Here is an 18,251-nt window from a genome sequence, read left to right as displayed (position 1 = left end):
AACCGGAGAACCCGGAGGAAACCAACGCAAACACGGGGAGAACATACAAACTCCTTGCAGATGGTGTCCTTGGTGGGATTTGAACCCAAGGACCCCAGCGCTGCAAGGCTAACCACTGAGCCACCGTGCTGCCCTCATATATAGAATCGGTTTTACTTCTTGATCTGCTATAGACTGCACTTTTGAGATTTTGATATCTATTATAACTACCTCCATCCCTTTGTAAAGCAGCAGCGAAAATTCATTATGACACCAAAGCAGTACACCTTGTTACATAAGCCTTTCTGGGATGAAAAGGTGACCAAATATCTCCCCAAACACAAAACTGTGAGGTCATGAGCACAGCATGGAAGACTGCGACACTGTCATGTTAGGTCATAATAATACAGAGCCTGGATTAGAAAATCCCTATGAGGACACGCCTGGTGTGCGGCAATACCCGCAGCATCTGTAGGCAGGACGGCACCGGCCTTGTGCCATTTCTCTGGGAATTCCTCATTCCTCCTCAGGCAAACAAAGCAACATTGCATCAATGAGGAAGTGGTGCTTTTAAGGCTCCTTGGGACCTCCTGAGACCTGCCCGGATTATTGCCATATTCGGCTTCATCTGACCATGTGTCAGAGGCAGTATATGCGCTACTGTGGGGGTTTCACACATATAATGTAATAAGGGACACGAAAGCAAGTATAATACACAAAGTATTTACAGTGCGACATAGCAGATAATGGGGCATCAATAGAGTCGCTGTCTCCATAACCACAGACACCTGGATCTGCCCCCCCCCATCTGTACCTGGGCACTCAGCCCCCACTGGACACAGCCCTGGTCACTACATGGCGGCATATTCTTATAACAGCATTGCTTTACAGCATGAAGCCCCCTCTGAAAACTGAATTATGTGACCTTTACACTCTGTATCATTAATATCAATTATAAGTGATGAAACATAACACAAATTCGTCATCCAGAGCGCCAAGAACAAAGACTGCGCTGGAAAAAGGCACAAAGGACCCCCAACACTTACACAGCACAAAGCAATGGAGACTGATCGCTACAGCCAACAGCAGCAAGAATATTCCCCAAAGTAAAGCTCCCTGCTTCCCCCGGACAGTGCCCTGCTGCCCTCACCATGTGCGGACCCCAACACCACAGCTCCACCTCACTGAGCGGGGTACTACCAGCACTGAGAGCGCCCCATTCCCAGAGCAGGCTCCCCTCTGCCCGGGGACAGTCCGGGCTCAGGCGTCAGGTGCAGGACGGAGGGGACACTTTTCTCCTGGTTCGTGCTCAGGCCAGGCCGCCCCCCGCACAGGACCCCGGCCCCGGGGAGCACAGGGCAGCCTTACCTGCGGTCCGGGAGATGGAGGACAGTGGCGGAGGGCAGGCTCTGCTCCTGACAGCGGTGTAGACAGCTCGGCCCCGCCCCCCGGGAAGTTCACCGTCATGTGACCGGACAGATGCACGTGACCGGAGCCGCGATCCCCGGAGCCTACCGGCGTCACATGAAGAAGGCGGGGAGGGACTGTGCTCGGTATTCCCGGCAGCACCGAGGCCGCAGTGTGATGTGCACAGGGGAGCCTCGGCCGCCGTCCCGGATCAGGACCCACAGTGACCCATAATGCACCAGCACCGGGGGAGCAGTAGTGGCCCCTGGCCCCAGCCATTACCCAAAAATCCACCAGCGCCTGTTAAAGGGAATCTGTCACCAGGTTTTTGCTCCCCCACCTGAGAGCAACGTAATGTAGACAGAGACCCTGATTCCAGCGATGTGTCACTTACTGAGCTGTTTGCTGTCATTTTGATAAAATCACTGTTTTCTCTGCTATAGATCTAGCAGTTATACAGCGCTCATGAATATACTGGACTACCTGCAGCACGCCAAGAAGTCCTGTAATGATAATCTACTGCTGATTAAACAGTGATTTTATCAAAACTACACTAAGCAGCCCAGTAAGTGACACATCGCTGGAATCAGGATCTCTGCCCCTACGTTATACTGCTCTCAGATAGGGTGGCAAAAACCTGCTGACAGATTTCCTTTAAGGGCTAGAACACAGCAAGTAAAATGGGCCAAGTGAAATGCGATAAAAACAATCACAGCATATAGCGGGCAGAATCCGATCCGTATTCATTCGCACCCTTACAAGTCTATGGGTGCGAGTGAAACATCACAGTGCACTAGGATGACACCGGAGTGCAGTGTGATAATCGCATCAGCTAATAATGGAGGAGATGTGAGCTTGTAGACTGTGAGCCCTCGCGGGCAGGGTCCTCTATCCTGCTGTACCTGTCTGTGTCTTGTACTTGTCCCTATTATGTGCACCCCTTTCACATGTAAAGTGCCATGGAATTGATGGCGCTATAATAATAATGATTAATCCATCCCTCTCCTCTGCAGCTGTGATCCGACCGCAGGATCAGATCACAGTATAATGACACTCGGCTCACGCTTGCAGCACAGCAGAAGCCGAGGGTCATTAGCATATCACATTCAACGATCTCGCATCTACTGCCATACGCTCGTGTCTTCCTAACGTAACTAGATAAATCCCACTGTCAATCATTCCTAGCATGCATCGGCAGCTCGGTGACAAGATCACGGTGCGGTGAAGGGTCGTCATGACAGTGGGGGTTCAGGTGATGACCCTTGTCACTGTCATGACGAACTTCCTGTGAACGCTGGGAGAGCGCCGACATTTACAGGAGATCAGCATTTCGATAGCACTACATCAGCCCCAAATCCCCTAAAGGGCTAGCAAAATGAATAAAAAAAAGGTTAAAAAAAAATCCATGTTAAGAAATGCCCAATATATCAAAATATAAAATCAATTAAAAAAGGGCGCAGCAAGAAATAAATCAAAAACGGCAGAATTACAGTTTAGTCGCGTAACACTGCAATAACAAGCCATCAAAAGATAGTACCTACCCCAAAATGGTAGGATTTATAACACCAGCTCAAGGCGCAAAAAATAAGCCATCACTGAGCGCTAGATCCTGAAAAATGAGAACGCTACGGGTTGCGGAAAATGGCAACAGAAGCGCAATTTTTTTTATTGACAAATTTCTGATTTTTTTCAGTATTTATCAGTAAAACTATACATGTTTGATATCCATGAACTCATACTGACCTGGGGAATCATAATGCCAAGTCAGTTTTACCATATAGTGAACATGGTAAATAAAAAACCCAAAAAACAATTGGAATTGCACCTTTTTTTTTTACATTTTCACCGCATTTGGAATTTTTTCTCCGTTTTCTAGTACAAAATGTGGCAGAATGAATGGTGTCATTCAAAAGCACAACTTTCCCGCAAAAAACAAGCCCTCATATAGCTGAATTGACAGAAAAATAAAAACGTTAGGGCTCTAGGAAGAAGGGGCTGAATAAATAAAACACGAAAAATTGCCAGATGAAGGTGTTGGTTACGCAGAAGGCCAGGCATGACATTGGTAATTAGAGTAAAGCAATAATTCCATTACTCTCGTGTCACAGGGGCCTCAATTAACCGTTGTTGTCCCAGCCATTAGTCCCATTATGTGGATGTTGATTGTAGCTCCAGTGGAGCTGTCAGCACAGGGGTTCTCACATGCAGTCCCAAGTAAAAGGCTGGGCCTCAGGAAAATGCCTTCACCAATGCAAAGTTAGCATTATAAAGAGATCTTTAGAAAAAGTATTGCTAAAGACCTTTTATCTTATGATAATGAGTGCGGGGACTAGTCCCAAGGGCATTTCTTAGGCTAGTTTCACACTTGCGCTATTTTGACGCAAACTGAATCCGTCACTAATGTAGTACAGTTCATTTATTTACAGTGGAAGCGCGTTACTATGGCGCGTGAGTATCATGCAGTACCCGCTTGTGTCCACATGATGTCGCGCTTCCACTGTAAATAAATGAACTGTACTACATTAGTGACGGATTCCGTTTGTGTCAAAATAGCGCAAGTGTGAGTGGGTCCTAACCTTAGCTAGTCGGCCCACATAGCGTGCTAGCAGGCCCCTGTGGGCATACTAACATACTAATGAATCTGACTCTGCACATACCTCACTCTGCACTGTGGCCGGCGGAGGATGGATGTACACTGGGCATGATCTGGAGTCCTCAGCACTTCCGGTCATGCGCACTGTACCTCACTGAAGCCAGGAAACTTACACCTGGCATCAGTTTAGTGCGCATGATCGGAAGCTTCGGGTACTCCGGGTCATGCACATCCATCCTCTGCCGGCTGCCATCAAGAGTGAGGTATGTGCGGCGTCGCTGTGTATTCATAAGCATGTTAGTACACCCACAGGGGCGCGCTAGCATGCTATGTGGGCTGACTGACTAAGGGGTACTTCTCACATAGTGAGATCGCTGCTGAGTCACAGGTTTTGTGACGTACCAGTGACCTCATTAGCGATCTCGCTGTGTGTGACACTAAGCAGTGACATGGCCCCTGCTGTGAGATCGCTGATCGTTATACACTGTTCTGGTTCATTTTTTCATCGTCGGGCTCCCGCAGGGCAGCACACATCGGTGTGTTTGACACCTTACCCAACAACCTCATTCGCGACTCACGAAGGCGTGCATCTTCGTTGTTTTCCGCGCCCTCTCTGTTCCGATTGGTGATCGCTACTGCGTTCGGATTGGCCGCTTCCATCCTCTGTTCTGGCTTATAGATCGCAGTACATTTCAGAGGGCTGAATTCACTCGTCCCGGACCGCGTGTAGCAGCAGATCGTAATGCAGTCCATTCTGCATCGGGACTGTAGGATGGACAAGGATGAAGAAGGATGGAAGCGCTGTTATGTTGCCTTCTCTAAAGGCAAGGCCGCCCAGTTACAACGCAGTTACGACCACCAATCGGAGCAGAGGGGGCACGGAAAAGGCAATGTAGATGCACGCCTATGTTACTAATCAAGATTTGAATCGTGCTACGTGACAGGGTCCCAGCGACCGCCGTATCGTTGCTGCGTCGTTGGGAAGATCTGACTGTTTGACAGCTCACTAGCGACCCTGTAGAGATGTACCAGCGATCCTGACCAGGTCGTATCGGGTCGGAATTGCTTGTACGCAGTTTAGTGAGACGGTACCCTTAGGTTATAAACGTCCTTGGCCTCATTAGCATATCATAAAGGATCTTTAGAAATACTTTTTCTAAAGATCTCTTTATCTATGCTAGTGTATACAGGGACAGTTAGGCAGGGATTAGCAATATACACCCAGAACTGCTCATGGTTCTGGGTACATATTGCACCTGACAGGTTCACTTTACTACAACACAACCTCAGATCTTTACACAAAACTACAACTCGTTCCACAATAAACAAGTCCACATACATCTATATTGGCAAAAGAATGGAAAAAAAAAAGTTATGGCTGTTTGAAAAAAGGGAGGAACAAAATGATAATGCAAAAACAATTGGATGCAAGTGTAGTTTGAGGTGAACTTGCAGCAGAATGTTTATATTATTGTCCTCCTCCATAGAGTCTAATGAGCAGCAACTCGCACCTCCTATCTCTGCAGTGTGGAAATCTGTCCTCACCAAATACCGATTTTATACATTTGACCCATAAACAGAGTGACAGACTAGTCGAGAAGAAAGAAGCTGCTTTACAAATCGGCTTATTTTCATGTCTACTAGTGACTTATGGAACAATTACAATGACTGTTACTCTTTAGCTGCAGTTTTCGATGTACTTTTTTTCTAGCGCTACGTCATTGGTATCACCCTGGAGCAGCTCTTTGGAAATTTAGACTGTAAAGAACACGTGAGCGAACTCCAATAAGGAACTAGGCTCTGGGTTTCACAATCACAAGTAGTATTATTACAAGTCTTATCACAAATTACATCGTTCAGAGTAAATGGGGTGTGTGCTTTACACATTAATCCTGACCCTAAAAACATGCAGGGCACGGCCACATTGGCTGTCAGTGCCCACTGATCCCTGTGCAGAAGATCACAGACAAGGAACGGGTCTGACCTTAGAGCCACCACAGCGGGGACAGAAGCCTGTATCTGGTGCTATTTCTAGTAATGGCCACATATGAAATCTTATGACAGATTTGATTAATATTGGACTTTCTTTTGAAATTACCACCTATTAGAAAATTGGACTGGGCTCACATAGTACATAGTTCACAAAGAAGCTTATTATCTCATAGTTTATTCACTTTATAAATGGTAACTAACTCTCAGACCCAATAGACCACAAGCAACAACTAAAGCTTAATTCCAGCATCATCTACACAAGTTTTACCATCGGGTACAGCACATGTAGTCTACAGACACAGCACCATGGTGTGCAGGACGTGTCCTAAACCTCTATCTGCTATTAACACCACGTCTGCCGCCATTGACATTGCAGTTACCGGGATATTGATCAGCGTTTCTGTAGACTTTAGCGCACGCAACATTCTCATTAAAAAGTTCTGCCTCATCTGATACAAATTAAGGAAACATCAGTCCATGAAATTGCCCATTCCTTACTAGAACCCATCCCGTAATCCACCATGAAATCGATCACGACACGAACGGAGATTCACTGGTTTGTTAACTCTTATAGTTAGTGCTGAGCGAGTAGGTGACGATTTGTACTCGCTATGCTATTAGCGAGTACTGTCCGCTACTCAAATATTCGTTACGAGTAGCGGGAGCAATGTAAGTCAATGGGAAATACTAAGTAGTGAGTAACCCGAAATCCGTACTATTCGCTACTTGCATGAATAGTACGGATTTCGGGTTACTCGCTACTTAGCGAGTATTTCCCTTTGACTTACATTGCGCCCGCTACTCGTAACAAATATGCGAGTAGCAGACAGTACTCGCCAACAGCAAAGCCAGTACAAATAGTCAACTACTCACTCAACACTACTTATAGTATAAGGCCTAGTTCAGACCAGAGTATAATCGGTCCCTGTGCTGCGAATACGTGGCTCACAGGGACTCTATAGCCAGTGCACATTGCTTTGTTTTTTCAGAACATCATGAGCACACAATCTACAATTGGCGAATGTAACTGGTCTGATTTCCAATATGGCAGGCTGAACCCAGTCAGGCCGTACCCCTCTGGAAACACTATGTGGCTGGGCAGTCTATGGTCCACTTGTAATTGCTACTTCTCCATCCTCCATAAATATACATGAACATACACTTTAGATTTGTGAGCTTAGAAACAAACAGAGATTGGAGTAACCATCTCTCTTACTAAATTCTCCCTGTCCAATCAATCCTGAATGCAGCAGCCAGGATGATATTCCTTTCCAACCGCTACACCGATGCCTCTGCCCTGTGCCAGTCATTGCACTGGTTACCCATCTGCTACGAAGTATAATATAACCTATCACTCTCACCCATAAAGCTCTCCACAGATCTGCACATCTCCTCACTCATCTCTGTAAATCACCTGTGCCCTCCATTCTGCTAATGACCCAAGACTGACATCCTCAATAATACAAACCTCCCACTCCAGTCTCCAAGACTTATCGCAAGCTACACCAGTTCACTGGAACGCACTACCTAGGACAATTTGATTAATTCCCAATACCCACAGTTTTTAGACTGACCCATCGCCTCACTTATGTAACTATTCAAGTTTTGCCCTTACAACATTTTCTTCCAAATCAGGTCCCTAGTAGCATTTGTTTACCCACCCTCCATGCACTTAATAGCTCTTTGTACGTGTACACAACTGGCTGATGTCCAGTTCATGCAGCGTAATAAGAATACCCTATATTTTATATTGATGGCCGGCCCATACAACACAAGCACTTTTTACCATTCACCTTTTGTGCCTCCCCTATTTCCTCATAAATGGCAAGCTTACGAGCAGGACCTCACTCCTCTTGGTGTCTGTTGAATTATGTGTTACTCTGTAATGTCTTTATTGTCTGTACAAGTCCCTTCTGAATTGCAAAGTGCTGCAGAATATGTTGGCGCTATAGAAATAAACATTATTATAAAGGGCTCATTCAGACAACCGTTCCGTCTGTCCTGGTCACTTCTTAATTTTTTGAGGACCTACTGACAGGACCATCTTTTCAATGTCTTTTGTGTAGGATCGAATGGCACATGGAAGCACTTTTGTGTGCATCAGTTCCTACAAAAAAAAAACCACATCCGATGCCGTATGTCCATTCCGTTATTATGGAACATGTCCTATTCTGTTCCGTAATAACGGACCGTAACTCAATACAAGTCAACGGGTCTGTAAACTCCCCGGAAGCCGCACGGAAGCACTTCCCTGTGACTTCCCTCGAGTGCCCCTGCAGTCTGTGTCCCGCTCCCGCGCCAGCGTCGCAGCTGCTCACATTGCAGTGTGTCAGCAGCCATGGGGATGACGAGCGCCAACATTAGGAGGTTAGCAAAGTTCAATACACCTGTGGTGATGAAGTCCTGCACTCCTGATGTCTGCACTTGTCACTGACTTCTATGCCCGTCGCATTCTCAGATCAAGTCTCGCGAGTGGCCCGAGACTGTGACTAGTGGTGATGTCACAGGCCGCTCGCGATACTTTGCTTGTGAACGCGACGGATAATGGAAGTCAGTGACGAGCGCTGACGTCAGGAGTGCAGCAGCTTCCATCACCGCAAGTAATGTAGCTAGCGAACCTCCTGAAGTCAGCGCTGGTCATGCTCTGCAGTGGCCTGGGCTGATTTAAAGATGTTAGCTCAGGTCACTGCTCTCCCAGCCAAAGGGGAACATTCTGTTCTTCATTGACTGGGACAGTGAGTATGGATCATGATGGGACCCTCTTATTGGATTATGCCGAACCCGAATTTGTTTTTTCTTTCTAATAAATTGGTGAAAGAGGGAATGTTTTGGGGAGTGTTTTTTCAAATAATAATGTCGTTTATTTATTTTTTATTACTGACTGGGTTAGTGATGTCAGGTATCTGATAGACACTGTGACATCATTAACCCCAGGGCTTGATGCCAGGTGACATTACACAGCTGGTATCAACCCCATATATTACCCCGATTGCCACCGCACTAGGGCAATCGGGATGAGCTGTGTAACGTTCCGGGACTGTCGCATCTAATGGCAATTGCGGGCGGCTGCTGGGTGATATTTTTAGGCTGGGAGGCTCCCAATAACATGAGTATCCCCAGCCTGAGAATACCAGCCAGCAGCTGTGAGGCTTTATCTTGGCTGGAAAAAAAATAAGGGGGGACTGCACGCTGTGTGTTTTTTTTTTAAATGATTTATTTATTGTACTGTACGAGATAGACCCTCCCACCGGTGGCTGCGATTGGTTGCAGTCAGACTACTGTCACTCAGCGTGGGGCGTGTCTGACTGCAACCAATCACAGACACCGGTAAGCAGTGAATATGAAATGAGCCTAATGAGCGGCTGGCTTTGGAAGAACAAAGAGCTGCGGCGGGAGCAGTGTGACAGCCGCCCGGTGATCGGTGAGTATGTAGCGCTTGCTTCTATCCCTGTGCGCCAGATTCTGTTCCCCATAGACCTTATATGGGGACCAGCATCTGGCCAGATACCCTGGACTGCGTGTAATTTTCCTTCCGTTTTTAGCGGGCCGCAAAAAAATGAATGTCACACGGATGGCACACGGACCGTCTACGGAACGGATGCGGTTGTCACACGAATGCATCAGTGGAAAAACATGACCGTTTTTTGCGGACCTCAAAAACGGAACAGTCGTGTGAATGTAGCCTAACTATCTTTAAGCTGACAATAGTCAAAATAAATAAAAAAAACTTCATCGATGACTAGGTGTCCTGTTATATTTGAAGGGGCAGTTTATACCACAAACCCAAGATCACTGACCCGAAAATCAAGTGTAATAATGTTAGATTCAAACAAAATAACTACCGTATGTATGTCAATGAAAAAAGTTCTGATTGTGCCTGTAGAGCTAGCAACTGTAATCCCCAAATCTGCATAGTAACCACCACTAAACAGAGAAGCATTACATCAATGGATGGTGTAACTTGCAAACCATGGGCGGATTTAGCAACATCTATAATCTTATATACCATAACAATATTATATATATATATATATATATATATATATATATATATATATATGTATGTATATATATATATATATATATATAAAATATGTGTGTATGTATGTGTATATATATATATATATATATATAAAATATGTGTGTATGTATGTGTATATATATATATATATATAAAATATGTGTGTATGTATGTATATATCTTTTTAAAGGGACCAAAAGTAATTGGACAAGGGACGCTAAGGGCTGCAATTAACTCTGAAGGCGTCTCCCTCATTAACCTGTAATCAATGAAGTAGTTAAAAGGTCTGGGGTTGATTACAGGTGTGTGGTTTTGCATTTGGAAGCTGTTGCTGTGACCAGACAACATGCGGTCTAAGGAACTCTCAATTGAGGTGAAGCAGAACATCCTGAGGCTGAAAAAAAAGAAAAAATCCATCAGAGAGATAGCAGACATGCTTGGAGTAGCAAAATCAACAGTCGGGTACATTCTGAGAAAAAAGGAATTGACTGGTGAGCTTGGGAACTCAAAAAGGCCTGGGCGTCCACGGATGACAACAGTGGTGGATGATCGCCGCATACTTTCTTTGGTGAAGAAGAACCCGTTCACAACATCAACTGAAGTCCAGAACACTCTCAGTGAAGTAGGTGTATCTGTCTCTAAGTCAACAGTAATGAGAAGACTCCATGAAAGTAAATACAAAGGGTTCACATCTAGATGCAAACCATTCATCAATTCCAAAAATAGACAGGCCAGAGTTAAATTTGCTGAAAAACACCTCATGAAGCCAGCTCAGTTCTGGAAAAGTATTCTATGGACAGATGAGACCAAGATCAACCTGTACCAGAATGATGGGAAGAAAAAAGTTTGGAGAAGAAAGGGAACGGCATATGATCCAAGGCACACCACATCCTCTGTAAAACATGGTGGAGGCAACGTGATGGCATGGGCATGCATGGCTTTCAATGGCACTGGGTCACTTGTGTTTATTGATGACATTACAGCAGACAAGAGTAGCCGGATGAATTCTGAAGTGTACCGGGATATACTTTCAGCCCAGATTCAGCCAAATGCCGCAAAGTTGATCAGACGGCGCTTCATAGTACAGATGGACAATGACCCCAAGCATACAGCCAAAGCTACCCAGGAGTTCATGAGTGCAAAAAAGTTGAACATTCTGCAATGGCCAAGTCAATCACCAGATCTTAACCCAATTGAGCATGCATTTCACTTGCTCAAATCCAGACTTAAGACGGAAAGACCCACAAACAAGACCTGAAGGCTGCGGCTGTAAAGGCCTGGCAAAGCATTAAGAAGGAGGAAACCCAGCGTTTGGTGATGTCCATGGGTTCCAGACCTAAGGCAGTGATTGCCTCCAAAGGATTCGCAACAAAATATTGAAAATAAAAATATTTTGTTTGGGTTTGGTTTATTTGTCCAATTACTTTTGACCTCCTAAAATGTGGAGTGTTTGTAAAGAAATGTGTACAATTCCTACAATTTCTATCAGATATTTTTGTTCAAACCTTCAAATTAAACGTTACAATCTGCACTTGAATTCTGTTGTAGAGGTTTCATTTCAAATCCAATGTGGTGGCATGCAGAGCCCAACTCGCGAAAATTGTGTCACTGTCCAAATATTTCTGGACCTAACTGTATATACATCTATCTCTAATATATATATATATATATATCTCTATATATATATCTATCTATCTCTCTCTATCTCTCTCTCTATATATATATATATATATATATATATATATATATATATATATATATATATATATATATATATATATATATATATATATATATATATATATATATATATATATATATATATATATATATATATATATATATATATATATATATATAAAAATTATGGTATATAATATATACATACATAGATATATACACACACACACACACACACACACACACACACACACGTATGTTTTACCCCACAAATAAAGTACAGAAAAAAATATTAAGGCCACTACTCTCATTTTCATCTTAAAAAGTTAAACCTATATAATATACAAGTAACTCTGAATAATATATATGTGTATATGGAAGGCAATCAGGTATAGCATAAAGCTCTTATTGATTCTCCTGGTAATAACACTAACAGGACAATTAATATCCATCATTAGGGTGATTCACACGTAGCAGATATACAGCAGAAACAAAGGCACAGCTGTGGCATCTGCTACAATTAAAATTACAACACAAATTATAAAACCCATTAGTTAAAAACATGCAAGTTTCTTCTTGTAATTCTATACCAACAGTGGCAGAAAACCCATCAGAATGCTGCCATATGTAAGAACACACTATAGATGTACACATGTAGATGTCTGTGGAAATCAGTGCGATCTCTAAAGGGTGCTTTATACGCTGCGACATCGGTAACGATATGTTGTCGGGGTCACGTCGTTAGCGACATCGCAGGGTGTGACACCTAGGAGCGACGATCAACGATCGCAAAAACGTCAAAAATTGTTGATCGTTGACACGTCGCTCCTTTTCATAATATCGTTGGTGGTGCATGCCGCTGGTTGTTCGTCGTTCCTGCAGCATCACACATCGCTGTGTGTGACACCGCAGGAACGACAAACAACTCCTTACCTGCGTCCACCGTCAATGAGGAAGGAAGGAGGTGGGCAGGATGTTCCGGCCACTCATCTCCGCCTCTCGTCTGCTATTGGGCGGCCGCTTAGTGATGCCGCTATGACGCCAAACGCACCTCCCCCTTGAAGGAGGGATTGTTCGGCGGTCACAGCGACGTCGCTGATCAGGTATGTGCGTGTGACGCTGCCGTAGCGATAATGTTCGCTACGGCAGCGAGCACCAATTGTCGCACAAACGATGGGGGCGGGTGCTATCGCTAGTGATGTCGCAGCATGTAAAGCACCCTTGACAGCAATCCACAGACTCTCACGACCTGAGCGTCATAGCCCAATAGAAATACATGAAGCTGGATAGCCACGGACAGTCTGGACATAGCGGTCTGATTTATACGTGGTCTGAATGCATCCTACGGCTGACTACGATAGTTGTCTTTCCCGATTCCCCCATACTCAAGCAATCATTTCCATGTCTTAAGTGGAGAGGAGAAAGTCACCGCTAGGCGGCTCCAGCAGCTTCTTCTCCCCTAGAGAACAAAAGTGTCAGGAGTTTCAATTGAAGCTTCTTAATCCTCATCTCCCCACATTTACCATTAGATTAATTTTATAGATCGGGCATTTCCGATCGTGGCAATACCAAATATGTGTATTTTTTTTATTGTTTAATTTTTAATGGGGCAAAAAGGGGGGGGGGTGATTTGAACTTGTGTTTTGTTTTTTTTTAAGTTTTTAATTTATACAGTATTTAATAGTCCTCTCAAGAGACTTGAAGCTGCGATTGTCTGATCACTTGTGCTGTACAGGGCACGGCGTCAGAAGTCACAATCTCCTGTGAATGTTCCTCGTAGCTGGCGTTTACAGAGGATTGTGACGACAGACACGGAGGGTCATAAGCTGACCCCCAGATGTCATAACCCATCGTGCCCAGCGATCACATGATGGGGCACCTATGGGTGGGATTAGTAATACACCAAGAAAAAGAGGTGTGCTATAATAAAGGGATCACCACAAGCCATGAATAATATAAATCTATCAAATGCAAATATGTTTATTAACCAACACACACAGAAAAATCCAACACATCATATAAAATCAATTAAAACCAAGTTGGCAGAGAAAGCATCCCAAACTGGAATGGGAGGATCAGGGGATTAGTGACGCGCTTCCTTTCACCGTGTGTTAAATGCTGTTGTTGGCGATCGACAATAGATTTCCGATCCATTCCTGGCTGTTAGAGGCACTCAGTGACTGATTAAATCAACTGACAAGTGCCAGGAAAGATGCGGGCTCAGTGTGTGAGCCGACATCAAAGGAAGGGACTTGGCTAATGATGTACATGTAAAAAAAAAAAAAAAAAAAGAAAAAATATATTTTTAGACGGATGTTCCCTCTAGGTAAGCTTATGTGGATTATGGGTATGTGCGCACACTGCATTCTGTCAAGTGCAGAAAAGAACTCACCCTCTGGCAGACTAGACAACTGTACACACTACATTTGTCAAAAAATGCATCCAAAATGCATGCATTTTTCATGCATTTTTTGAGAGTGCAGTCCCTCGGCAATTCAGCTCTACTACATGCCCGCTGACAGCAGACACAGACAGAGTCGCGCGATGAAAATGAACTCAGATGAACTTTACCCAACCCAACTTCATTGTCATCCCGCGGCTCTGTGTGTGTCACGTCCTGATTAGCGGTCACCCGTGAAAGACTCACCGGTGACCGCAAATCCCCTGAGTGACTGACGTGAGCAGCACGATCAGCCGTGCCGTCACCGCTGATACCCGGGTAACCTGAGTGACGTCACCGCTGATCGCACAGCTCACTTCAGTCACTCAGGTTACTTGCTGTCACAGTTGGAGGATCCAGCGGTAGCCGCGGGTAACCTGAGTGACGTCATCGCTGATCGCACGGCTCACTTCAGTTGCTGCGTGGAGCTGACAGAGCGGTCGTGGTCTGTGGCCGGTCCTGTCAACTTCATTTAGCAGAGCTGAAAGCGTCGTGGGACCTCGTGTGGATTACGTCGGACCTGGATGGCTGTTTGGGGATTAATAAAGTGGTGAACAGGGTGGTTTTTCTTTGCCTTTTATTCCATATAAAGGATTTTTTGGATGTGTGTGTTTATTTTCTTTAACTTACAGGTTCATCATGTAAGGTATCTCGGGGAGATGCCTGCCATGATTAACCTATGACTTAGTGGCAGCTATGAGCTGCCATTAACTCCTTATTACCCCGATTGCCACAGCACCAGGGCAATTTGGGATGAGCCGGGTAGAGTCGCCGGACTGTCGCATCTAATGGATGCGGCAATTCCGGGCGGCTGCTGGCTGATTTTGTTAGGCTGGGGGACTCCCCATAACGTGGGGCTCCCCATCCTAAGAATACCAGCCTTCAGCCGTGTGGCTTTATCTTGGCTGGTATCAAAATTGGGGAGGACCGCACGTCGTTATTTGTTAATTATTTATTTTACTGCACAATATAGACCCGCCCACCGGAGGCTGTGATTGGTTGCAGTGAGACAGCTGTCACTCAGCGTGGGGGTGTGTGACTGCAACCAATCATAGGCGCCGGTGGGCGGGGAAAGCAGTGAATACGAGATGGAATAATGAGCGGCCGGCATTTTCAAAAGAGGAAAAGCCGGCGGAGCTTTGTGACAACTGTGCAGCGCCGGTGAACAGTGAGTATGAAAGAGGGGGAGAGACCGACCAAAGGACAGAGAGAGAGACCAACTGACAGAGAAAGAGACCGACCGATAGAGAGATTGACCGACATCGACAGAGAGAGACTGAAAGACCTGCGTTTTGTTTGTCAAAAAAGCATATGGAACGAAACAAAAATGCAGTCCAAGTGCATTTTGGTTGCGTTTTGACCCACATCATTGACTTCAATGGGTGGAGAATGCAGCTACAACGCACAAAAGAAGTGACATGCTGCTTTTTCTTTCGGCAGTGATTTTTGGCATCCAAAATGCTGCATTTACAAACGCAACGTGCGCATTGAATTTTCGGACTTCTCATAGACTTAGCTGGGGAAGCAGAACGTGTTAACGCGGGAAAAACACAACGTGCGCACACAGCCTATATGCCACCTGAGAAAAAATGTCTAGCACTGTATGGATGGCACTGAATGAGAAAGAATGATACCTTTAGCAATAGATCTTCTCTTTAGGGCCTAGTGATTCATTTCTGGGTTTTCGAAAGAGAACTTCCCCCTAATCTTTTGCTCTGTCAATGAAAGTGAAAGTGTCACGTGCTTCCCTGCAAACATCACAACAAGCATCGTGGTCATGAAATTCTGGGAATTTTCAAGACCTTTTCTCTTAGCGGTGACACACACATGTGTATATTTAGACGGTGACAGGTGAAACAAAAATATAACATTCACGATAGATCTGCCCTTAATGGTAAGAAGCACAAAGCAATCACCAGAGAATGTGCAGCCACCATGCGCCTGGTTCTCTGCCTCGGGAACCTGCGCCACATTTCACTTTCCACTGAGTAGAAAAGAAGCCCAGTGGCCACAGATTTCTATAAATCCCATCCACTTTGCTGTAACTTATCAAAGAGCGTCAAACGCTCATTAAACCCATCTTGTGGGCACACAGCTTTATTGCATTTAATTGTTTTGGATCTTAAAAAAAAAAAAAAAAAAATCCCTCCACAAACTATTTTGGTTTTTGTGCTGTCAATATTTGAGAACTGCCAATTTTTATTCCGTCGAAAGAGCAATACAATGCCTTGTTTTTAGCATGCTGGCCACTGATTTTTGTTTGCAAATATGGAATTTGTATTAGTATTTTTTTGCCTTTCTTGCGGAAGATGCAAACAACAGCTCTTGTTTCATTTTATTTATTTTTTATGGTATTTACTGTATGGGTTAATTAACTTTAGATTTTGGCAGATCAAATTTTTACGGACACAGCCATGCAAAATATGCCTACTTTTTTATGCTTTTATTTTTTCCCCTTTTTTCATATATAGATAGATTTTATATACGGTTTAGATTTTTTTTTAGACCTAGGAGAATTGAACCTGTGATCATTTATATCATATACTGTGATACCTTTATATTGGAGCACAGTGAAATGTACACTTTGGCATTGTGAGGGAGTGACCGATATGAGCTCTGGTAAATGCGGTTAGAGGCAGGTGCCAGCTGTGTAGTACAGCTATCACCGCATTTCCTGGGCCTACTCCACACATCTGCAAACTTACCTGTCCCCGCACCTGCTGTCTGTGGGGCTGAAGTCTCTGGCTCTGCAGCATCCGGCCGCCATGGTCTTTGCCTCTGCAGCTACTTCCGGGTCGGCTCTGGCTGCATACATAAATATGCATGCCAGTAATGAGCCAGTCAGGAAGAAGCTGAGAGCAGCTGCCGAATACAGCGTCGCTGGAGGCGGGAGAGTTGAAAATGCTTTTTATTTTCAATGTACGTTTTTTTTTCTGGTACGTGTTTCACGGATCAAACCATAGTGTGGTCCGTGAGACATCAGTGATGCCAGAAAAAAATTGACATGTCTCCGTGCGGAGAACACAGACATGCGTGTACGCCGCATAGAGACACGGTCAATAAAAAACCATTGATGTGTGCGCAGACCCATTGATTATAATGGGTCTGTGTATTTGTATGATTCTGGTACGTATAAAAACTTACATATACGTACCAGAATCACTGACATGTGAAACAGGCCTTAGTGTATATGTTCTCCGTGTGCTGTCCATGTGCTATCCCTGTGATATCCGGACAGCATGAGCTGGTGTACTTATCTGTCCCCTGCGCTGCTGTCACTTCTGGGTCTGCGTTGAGTGCAGTGAATATGCAATGAGCAGGACCCGGAAGCAACAAAAGCCGGAGACAGGCAAGTGTAAAAATTCTTTATTTTTATGTGATCTGTGTTTTCTACAGTACGTGTCACACGGATCACATTGGTATTCGGTCCGTGTGACACCTGTGCTGCCGGCACAAAAAGGGATATGTCGCAGTCTCCACCACACAGACGTGCATTGTGGCAGTGAATCGCCCCAGTATACTTTCAGGCTAATTTACATATGGTTTTAAAGCTCAATTTCTCAGCACTTACACTTCGGATTACTACAAGATAGGTATAATTTTATTTCTTGTTATAGGGCAGGTGACTCGGCCGCATTAAGGCCCTGTGCGCACTAGAAAATGGAATTTTCTTAAGAAAATTCCGCAGGCTCTGAAAGATTTCCGCACCCGCGGGAAAAAAACGCAAAACAAAACGCACCGAAATCCGCATGCATTTTATTGCGGTTTTGGTGCGTTTTTTTCCGCGGGTTGGTACATGTGTTTTACTACATTCAATGCAATAAAGCACATTGAAATCAACAAAAAAAAACAAAAAAAAAGGTAATTTCCTTCTGAGATAGAGAGATAGATAATGGATAGACAGATACATAATGGATGGATAGATAGATAGATAGATGGATAGATAGATGAATAGATAATCAATAGATAGAGGACAGATCAATCAATCAATAGATAGAGTCCTTGTGAGGACACACTGCAGTTCTCACGAGCGGTAATGTGTTCATATTACCGACCGTGAGAAATGACCTGTGGTTACTCCTGCATCCTCATTACGAGGCTGCATTAAAGTACAGTGTGTTAGACGCGGCTGGATCAGT

The 18,251-nt window shown here is 44.5% G+C and overlaps 1 protein-coding gene across 2 annotated transcripts in view; it reads right to left on the bottom strand.

Annotated features, from left to right (window-relative positions):
- The window catches only part of ZC3H12B (zinc finger CCCH-type containing 12B), an 84,141-nt gene that overhangs the window by 19,681 nt on the left and 46,209 nt on the right, over positions 1 to 18,251 (bottom strand). Inside the window, exon 1 of one of the 2 annotated variants that reach the window (XM_075323895.1) lies at positions 1,348 to 1,398. The exons of the other annotated variant lie outside the window; for it this stretch is intronic. The gene's annotated coding sequence lies outside the window, so the exon portion shown is untranslated. Of the gene's footprint in view, positions 1 to 1,347; positions 1,399 to 18,251 lie in introns of those variants that run through there. 2 annotated transcript variants of the gene reach the window in all.

Source organism: Anomaloglossus baeobatrachus, chromosome 9 (assembly GCF_048569485.1).
Source record: "Anomaloglossus baeobatrachus isolate aAnoBae1 chromosome 9, aAnoBae1.hap1, whole genome shotgun sequence".
Taxonomy (NCBI): Eukaryota; Metazoa; Chordata; class Amphibia; order Anura; family Aromobatidae; genus Anomaloglossus; species Anomaloglossus baeobatrachus.
This window is presented reverse-complemented; position numbering and strand designations above follow the sequence as displayed.